Source organism: Aulonocara sp. 'chitande type north' Nkhata Bay, linkage group LG11 (assembly GCF_057382095.1).
Source record: "Aulonocara sp. 'chitande type north' Nkhata Bay isolate Kocher_YH1m ecotype deep benthic linkage group LG11, A_spYH_male_GT1.1, whole genome shotgun sequence".
Classification (NCBI taxonomy): Eukaryota; Metazoa; Chordata; class Actinopteri; order Cichliformes; family Cichlidae; genus Aulonocara; species Aulonocara sp. 'chitande type north' Nkhata Bay.
The window spans coordinates 25,699,618-25,709,317 of NC_141354.1; positions in this window are offsets into that span (position 1 = coordinate 25,699,618).

Below are 9,700 nucleotides of genomic sequence, written 5' to 3' on the forward strand. Positions count from 1 at the left end.
GGCGTAACTTGGGGTGAATTTGAAGTGTCTAGTCCTGGGACGACTGCGGCATTGTCTTAACACACAACTGAATACTCCAGACTAGCAAACTGGTCTAAAACTGCTTTTGATGAGCAGCACCTGGCTTTTGCATACCCTCTAAATTCCCATGGAAACATTAATAACACACTTTACTCTTCACCTGACTGCATATATGAAACAATCTGCTAAAAAGAATCAGATTAAATTCTACTGAAAGCAGTATTAAGGTCACATTATTTATTCTTCATGGAGGCTTGATTTATGCCTCACAAATAACTGAATTAGGCCTGTTTCCTGTCATACATGTGATGCTAGTTAAGCTGAAGACAGCCCAGTAAGTCATGACAGTACTGTGACTTGTACATTTACACCCTCCTTCTGTCTGGAGGACAACTTTGTGTCATTTGTACTTCGTGTACTTGGCTCCTGGTGAGAGACTAAAATGAGAAGTGGTATGAACTAATTAAAACTTGGCTGCTGGGAGGTGGGTTGGTAGCACACTGTCCTGGCTGATGGTGTGTGTAGTAATCTCCAAACTCATGGGCAGACTTGGCAGATATGCCTCTGACTGTAAAATGATATGTTTTCTCCTGCTGACTAAAAGTTTGTAGATCTTGACTGTATTTTGCACCTCATGCTCAAAGTTATACAACTCTGAGCTCCTACCAGGTTTTAAAAAGAGATTATGGCTCACGTTGACTTTATCGCTTTGGTTTAAAGGCACATTTGGACATTCAAGTACTCAAAGTTATACCAAATTATTGTCGTCCTATCATCCATCCATCCATCCATAGCCACTTTCTTAGGTCTGGGTCTGAATAGTGGGGGCAGCCAACTCAATTCTTCCAAGGAGACAACAAGGCTTCCCAAGCCTGCTGAAGGATCTAATCTCTCTGATGTATTCTGGTTTTTCCCCAAGGTCCTCTCCCAGTAGGAAAGGCCTGAAAAACCTCACCTGGGAGGCACCCAGTAGGCATCCTAGTCAGATGGATAACTAGGATCCAGATATCCCTCCACCTTGTCATGATGAAGGGGTCTGTGCGCCTGTGTAATGCCAGGAGATATATTGTGAGGGCCAATTTACCGCTGGAAGGGTCTCCCAAGCAAAACTGCTTCTGAGTGAGGGGTCAGACAAGAGCTATTCAGAAAACCCCTATAAAGGGAAGAACAAGGGATCTGTTAATCCTCCCCAGGGTAGAGTTGCCTTGGTCCCACCCTGTAGCCAGAAAGAGTAACATGCACCCAGTCCCTCATAAGCCCACCATGTACAGGAGGGGCAGTCTGATCCCCAGTCGCCAAAACCTGTTATAAGGACACTGAACACTGTCACCTCTTTGGTGGGGGCATGTATACAAGTAGTTTCTGTGAGCCAGAAGCTCAAGCATCAGACTGATTTAAGTCACTGATTGATCTGTGTGATGCCAAAGAGAGGATACCTTTAACTCCTTAACTCATAGTGTATCATATTTGATACATTGAAAAACGGGAATAAATATCTCACCACATTTTTAGGCAATAAATTGCAAAAGAAAAAGAAATAAAAGGCCAGATGTAACAAATATGTAACAAATTCATTTATATGTTAATCTATATATCTTTTTTTAAAGTCAGGAGGTTCAATAAATGTTGAATTAAAAAAAAAAAGAATTATTTGATAGTTCAGGCTTTAAACAGTTAATATGGCAAAAATGTAGCTCAGTGAAAAGCATCACCTGTGATTTTTTTAAAAACATAATAAACCAAAATATAAGCTGCATAAAAAGGACAGCTACAACAAATTTACATTTCTGAGAAACTGGAACAACATGCTTTGAATTTTTACTCAAAATAAGGGAAACGGTTTCCTCAGTGTGGCGTGCAGGCACAGAGCGCAGCACACAGGGTGTTCAACTCTAATTAGTATTTCAGGGTCTGGACAGGGGTGTAACATTTAGGAGACCACAGAACTTTTTGCTATTTTTGATCTTTAAAAAAATAGTTTGAAATAACGGTTTGATTCACCAGGAAACACAAAGACGTTTTTCACCAGCTCCTCACTCCATTTTTTGGCATCATGTGGCCATTATCTATACTCAGGGGTTACATTGGGACTTGTTGTTGCGAGCAGCTGTGACGCAGCATTTTCGCCTCCTAAAAAGTTTTCAGTGGGAGATACATTTAGTCACTTCTTCAGTCGTTTCTCGCACTGGAAATGCTACGTACTGGATGACTGAGCATGCATCAAGACAGCATCTTGGCCTGTTTGTCAGCGTACACATGCAGCAGCAGCAGGGTCGAGTATTTTGTGTTATGTGAAGCTGATATACGTGTTAATCAGCCCATTTCACGGTGTAGGTAATAAAGCTAAGTTCAGGTGTGCAGCAGTAACTGCCCTGTGACCTCTAAACATGAAACATGCAGTGCTTGCAAGCGAGCTGTGTTTGAAGATGTGTTTGTGTTTAGTTTATTTTTATTTCTTGCCTCTCATCCAGACCTGGTTTGGACCCAGCAAGTGCAAAGCCAGACCAGGCCTTTTTGGACAGGAATGTGCCAAGTTTGGTAGATGTGTTAATTGTACGCAGTTTGAGGTCAGGATTGGTTTCTTAATATGACTTGATTTGTCTTCCTACTTTTAACTTACTGCAGTTGCCTTGGAATAAAAGCTCTGCTATAAGTAAATTACTGTCAGGGGCTTACTTTAACCGAGATATAGCCCTCAGAGTTTAATCTTTAAATCAGACATTTCCACCAAGTTACTTTGGGAGTTTTGCATGTAATTGGTTTTGTTAGTGTGTTTGTCCGTTTGTTTGTTTGTTAGCAGTCTAGTGTCCACAGTCTCAAGTATATCGTTTGAAATTTTGTGTGATTGTAGGTACCAATGACAGCTCGAGCTGATTTAACATGAGTGGAAATTGGGTCAATGTCATATCAAATGTGAAAATCAGTGAAAATTTTATATTACCCCCAATTTTTTAGGTGAAATAAAAAGAAACTCCAATTCTAGACCAGTTTAGAAGTTCCAGCCTCAGTTTCCAGAGTCAGTAAGTCAGTCTCTCCAGTGGAGTTCTTCACTGGGTTAGTTTTGGACTAGGCTCTATTCAAGTCTGGGAATTTGGCTGACAGACTTCAATATATAGACAGGTTTAATAAGTCAGTAAATTAATCTAAATGCTGCGTTTCTAAGTTCAGATTTAGGTTGATTTAAAATGCTTCCAGATTGTAAATGTGGAAAAAGCTCAGCAGGCACACTTCACGTCTCATAATAATGTCGAACAACATTATTTTATCGTACTCTCACTTATTGGAGAGAGACCCGCTGAGAGCTCTCATGCACACACAGGTGCTCCTTTCAGTAAACCACTTACAACAACTGTGCCGAGGAGACAATTAAAATAATGACACAATAACGACTTCTGGAGTTTCTACTACAAATCATTTTTATAAAGGACTTGGATTTAGGGAAAGATGCTATGGGACAATTTTCATGAAGTGTGAATACAAAAATGTCTCAACAGCGCAGATGACCTTGTTTTGTGACATCGCACCTCTGGTGTTTGGTAGAACCTCTCAGAAAGTACTTACCTTAAACTCTGTGCTCATATTAAATGTTTCAGGTACAGTCATGAAAAAGAAAGTACTCCCAATTTCAATTTTTAAATGTTATGTGTTAAGATGTAATTGAAAATAATAATCACCTTTAGCAGCAATAACGTGAAGTTAAAGCTTTCTTTATGAATTTATCAGTCTCTCACGTCGCTGTGGGGAAATTTTGGCTCAGTCTTCAGTTCAGTGTGGGTTCATTTGTTTATTCACAGCATTTCAGTCGCCTCTATTCTTTTCTTTTTCAGTCATTGTGTTGTACATTTGCTGCTTTTGCATGGGATCATCATCCTGTTGCACAACCCAATTTCAACCAAGCTTTAGCTGTCGAACACAGATATATTTGACTCAAGAACACTTTGGTATACAGAGGAGCTCATGGTCGACTTAACGACTGCAAGGTACCCCCAGGTCCTGTGGCTGCGAAACAAACCCAAATCCCCCTGTATGTGTATCACACATATTCATCTGAAAACTATCCAACCACTATTTGACAAAAGAAAAGATGGCTTTTATGTGTGCTTTGTTTTATAATTTCACTTGACAGATCTCTGCTGAACATCATTACTTTCTTTCTTCAGATGTTTTTCCTGCATTCCTTTTTGTTTTTTGAGCGTGACCACTGCAGTCCTTCAGCCGCTCCTGAAACCTACAAACATGAACGAACGTGTGCTCATTTGGACCCACTGTGAAATAATTTATCACCATCAAAAGCTTTCTGTCCACTTCTTGCTCTGTGCTGGCATCTTATTCATCTACAAATGCATTTGGTAAACCCGTGCTTTTAAAATGTGTTGAATTTCATAAATATTTCAAATCAGACTACTCTGTCTTTAATAACAATGTGCCCTTCACATCATGTTCAAACCCAGCGCTGCATTTGCTCCAACACACGCACTACCACATGCTGATCCTCACAGTGACTGAGTTTTTTTTTTATCCCTTTCTGCGCCTTTGACTCACCAACGCACCACTGCTTCCATTTCTATTCGAATAGGCACTCTAAAACTCAGCTCTCTCATTTGTCCAGTCACCTTTGCCATTCTTTTTATTTGTTTTAAACCTGACTTTAAAAGACTCGCATGGCGGTGATGGCACCCAGACATATGTAGTCACCCCTGCCTTCTTGAGCTGGTTGCTATGGTTTGTGTTCAGCTATGGCTAGTAGTAAAATAAAAGGTGTAATAAATGTTCAATCCCCCTGCTTTGGATGATCTGTCCTCAAAGAATCATTGCAGACCATATGTACACATTCTTGCAAGTTTCACACATGTCTGCATTGCTGGCTTGGAGATAACATAATGCAGCGTGTGTAAATATTCAATGAAATACAATCTGAGTTTCAAGTAATCATGCTGCTTTTTCAAATGAGAAATCGGTGCCCCTTCCTTTTTTTTTTCTTTTGCTGTTTCTCTTCACATCCTTTGCGTGCAGCCGCACCCAATCCTACATTTCAGCCAGACATCTCACATTTGAAATGACTTATAACACCAGCCAATTACAGTCTGTGTTTTGGGGTCTGGCTCATCACTCCCTGCAAATATGATACACATAGAAATGTTGGAGCGATGAGCTAAACATCCCTTTGAAGGACACAGGTGGATGTCGGGGTGGTGGAATGGTTGAAACAGCAGGCAGTGATGCAGGGAAATTCTGCAGCTTAAATAGAATGACAAACCGAGAGGGTGTTTTTCAGCTTGGACTGCTTGCCTAAGCTAGCTCGTAGGTTTGCCATCATTTGTGTCAGTGCACATGTCGACGTCAGAGAGCGAGGTGGCACGGAGGATGGTTGTTATACTGTGGAAGCATTTGCAGTGCATTATTTGTGCCATACTTGTCTGTTATCTGTTTCACATTCTAAAGAAGCACCTGCACTGGTGCCCCAGCTATCAAAGGGAGAGAGGTGACGTACACCCAGGACTGTTGCCCTTACCAGGGTTCAGGGAAATCTAATGAAAATCTTCACTGGATCAGATTCTGATAACATCATTGCTTGTCCAGCTGTAGTTCCCTGTGTCTGATGTAGAAGTTTTTAATCGAACTGGATTGCAAATCTCATTTGGAAGTGTGTCCCATATCCAACTATTAACATTAACTTTTCATGGATATTTTGACCGCAGGAGAAACCTAAGCTCTCAGAGAAATCTTGCACAACATCGGAAAACTATGCAAACTGAAAACACAGAAGAGCCTCACCCGAGTACAACTCCAAGAGGCAAAATATGTGGCTAGGATCACTAAAGCAAAACGTTTTATCAACCCTCTTCATAAAATGCTAGTTTAACTTTTACTAAAGAAAATCATATTTCTGTTTCGATGCTGAAATGGTGAAGATGTTGTCAAACCGATGTGCAGTGGAAGGAGGCAGAGGCCTCTCTGGTCCAATTCTCACTCTGATCACCCGCCTGTTGTCTACAACTGCTTAAAGATGCTCAGCAACGCCTCAAGATCATCCACTGGGATCATCTTCTCTGGGCTGCAGTGAGCAAGAGGTCAGGGGAGATTGATTGTCTGGGTGAGAGAAGGTGAAAAAGCCACAGACTCAGTTCTCCGCCAGCAATTGTGCCACTTTGCAGTTTGCCTGTCATTGCCGCAGGCTGGGACGACACTCCAATAGATGAATGAGATGTTGGGGGATTTGTTCAAGTAGAAGTTTCACTGACCAGGGTGAGTGTCTCTCCCAGTAGATTTCAGAATCACTATGAGAGTGTTGAGGCTTCAGGGCTATGAAAGGTACGACTAACAGAGGAGCCACAGTACGAGACTGAAACAGTAAAAGTGGACAATGAAAGGGAGAGTTAACAGGTGTGATCATGTGATCAGCAGCGGGGAAAAACACGACAGCTCCAAAGGGACAAGAAAGATGACTGTGGTGCAGATATTTTAGAGGAAGAAGCAAAGCGTGTTATAAAACTCTCTCTTAGGCAAAACAGCTGAATGAAAACGGAACATGTGGAGAAGAAGATATTTTTGCTGGAGGAAAATTTGGAACAGGAACTAAACCAAATTAGTCACTGCGAGTTCAAACCCAAACATATGACACTGAAACTTCACATAGTCTGTGGCACCATTTGAACGTTAGTGCATCATATTTGGCTCTTCGTCTGTTCCAGGTCTCGCTTCTCAGATTCTTGAATACTGATGAAGAGCTTATATTTTAAAACATGTGTTTCTACTATTATGAACTTTATTTTGAATAAATCTGAAATAGTATGCAGCAACCCTGACATTGTGCCCATCCACTTAAATACATGGAAAGAGCTTCCAAGGGCTCATAAATGATTATAGCACGTAGAACATGCATAAACTTCTTTGAGTGTTAAATCTGGCCCTGTTATTTTTGTGTGTTAAGTGTGTTGATCTGTGACCTTATACAGTAATTTACTGTAAACAAAATTAAAGCAAATTAGTATCATGTCATGTATTGCTGTACTTATGCAATTACAGCAAGATGTGAGATGATATAGAGAGCTAAAAATTATTAAACTGATAGCCAAACGAAATGGATAAATCGGTGAAACTGGTCATTAAACATAATGACATGAATGGCAGTTACATTGAGTAGAGTGTAACTGCAAGGTTATGAATGGTTGAAACACTAATCTAATAAAGACGGTTTAACAAATGGTGACCTGAAAGTTCTCCGGGTTAACTGGATTTATTTAAGCAGGAAAGGTACTGGTTTCTGAGTCCATCTGCTGAGGCTGGAAAACATGACAGTCACCTGAGGCAAACTCCTGGGAATTCTTTCCTACTTCTGAGATGAAAGTAGCAAAAACCAAAATTATTTTTGGGGCAACTTTTGGCTGGCTACAGATGGGAATCAATCCCTACAGACTCCTTTGTTAAAATGTCCAACTTTATAGTATTAAAAAGCATCTTTACAGCCTGGTACAAAAAAGGTTTTGTGTTCATGGGTAGTTTCTCTATGGAAGCTTCCACCACTTAAAGGCAAAAATTAATCAATACATAAATTGCCATCTATAAGTCAAATTTTCTAGTTGGGTATCTCTAAATTTCTACTTACTAACTCAAACATCTGAGAAAAGAACTAAAAATGTAAAAAAAATAACTAGAAATCTTGAGTTATTAAGCCAAGTTTTGAGATAACTTTACATTTTAGTTTAGATTTTTCAGTCAGGAAGCTCCAAGAATGTTTTATTTTTAGTGGTGAGAATAAACTTCCATTTTCCCTTTTCTTAAAAAAAAATCTATGAGTGGGGAAATTTTTTCATAACTCATTCACCTGGATCCAGGGGCGTGACCGTTTTGATTGACAGGTGTTCCCATCTGAGCCTGTTAGACCTCACGCATGAGTTTGAGTCAATACACTGGACTTTTTCATAATGTGTGAACTGTTGAATCTTTACTGGATTATCTTACTGACATTATGTCTTGTTGTGTGATGCAGATCACCTGAGAGGTTTGCGGGTCAGTTTTGGTGAGTGAAATTCTAGCATTTTAGCTAACTGTTTCCTAGCACCCATTCACTTTATGAACATAGCTTGCTAACCAAGCTAAATAGGGTTAGGTGAATAACTTAGCACGTCTCCCTTTCATCTGTCACTTCTGGATTCAAAGTCACTACATAGATGTAGTCACGGTGACTACATCTATGTTTTATACTGTCTAAGGACATTACCCATTGGTTTGAAACATCAACCTTAGCCATTTAGCTGACGCCATGTTGCTTCTTGGGGGCCAGTATGTGGACAAAACGTTTGAGTGCTAAGCTGTCAGTTGTTTATCAAACTGTATCAGATGCAGATACCTACTAATTACTTATTAGCAGGTATCTAAATACACTAAGAAAACTTTACTCACCTGACTTCTTGCCAGCGGTCTGGCTGCCCTCCTCTGACCTCTGGGTGAAAATGCCCTGTTGATGCCAAAGAGCGGCTACAATTTTCTCATTGTGTTAGAAAATCTCAATAGATTTGCATTTTCTGAAATTCTCATGCACCAGCAGCCACACCACGCACAAAGTCATTGAAATCACCTTTCTTCCTCATTCTGATGCTCAGTTTGAACTTCAGCAGGTTGTCTTGACCATGTTTAGAAGCCCAAATCCTCTGAGCTGCTGCCACATGATCAGCTGATTAGATATTTGCAGTAACAAGCAGTAAAATAATATTTCTTTGTTTTCTGTCCACTTATAAAAAGAGGCAAATGCCAGCCACATAGAATCCCTCAAACAACCTCATATGTCTTTCATCTATACCTTTCCCTACGTCCTCATCCATCTTGGGAAAGGACTGATGAAGTGCTAATAATAACCCCCAGATGCGATGTCACCGGGGGGGAAATCAGGTTTGTCCTGCTAGAAATCACTTTACATTACACTGACACACTTATTCAAGGTGACTTTAAATGGCCCACAACCTACATACCAACTCAACAGAATGGCCTGTACAATATATATATTTCATCATAAGGCCATCAGTCAGTGCCACAACAGTACGAGGAGCTTTTATTGCACAAAAGGGAGGCAGATTTGAGGCCTCTGAGGATCCACGTTAGACAGAGCACATCAGTAAAAATATTAAAGGCTGCGATAACGTGAAGTTTGTTTGAGCAGCTCCGTGCGCCAGCAGAGAGTCTGCCTGACGTAAAAAGGACGTATTCACTGATCCGTATCCGTTTTGAAGGAGATTCCTCTGGCAGGACGCGGTGAGAACACACACAGCCCCCAGCCTTCAGCAGTGTCCGTAAATCACACTCTCACAGCTCCTCCTTTCTTTTCATTTCTGTCTTTATATCTTTTTTTTTCTCCCTACTCTTCATTTTTACAGTGCAGTAAGGAATGCTCACTCTACAGGGTGGCTGGTGTTCACTGGAGCGACTCAACTCCCATGTCTCACACTCATCCCATGTGTCTCCTATTAGCCACACTCACCAAGAGAGGGAGGGAGTGAGCGATGAAGAGAAAGAAGGGGAGCAAGAAAGAGAGAGGGGGGGGCATATCAAGAATTTGATATGCTTTGTGCATGAGTGACTTGTATAAAACAAAGACAGGGGAAATACTCTGAATGTAAGAGCTGGAGCAGAGGTGGGGTTTGAGGGGGGGCACAGTGCACACACACACGAGCACTCGAGAAAC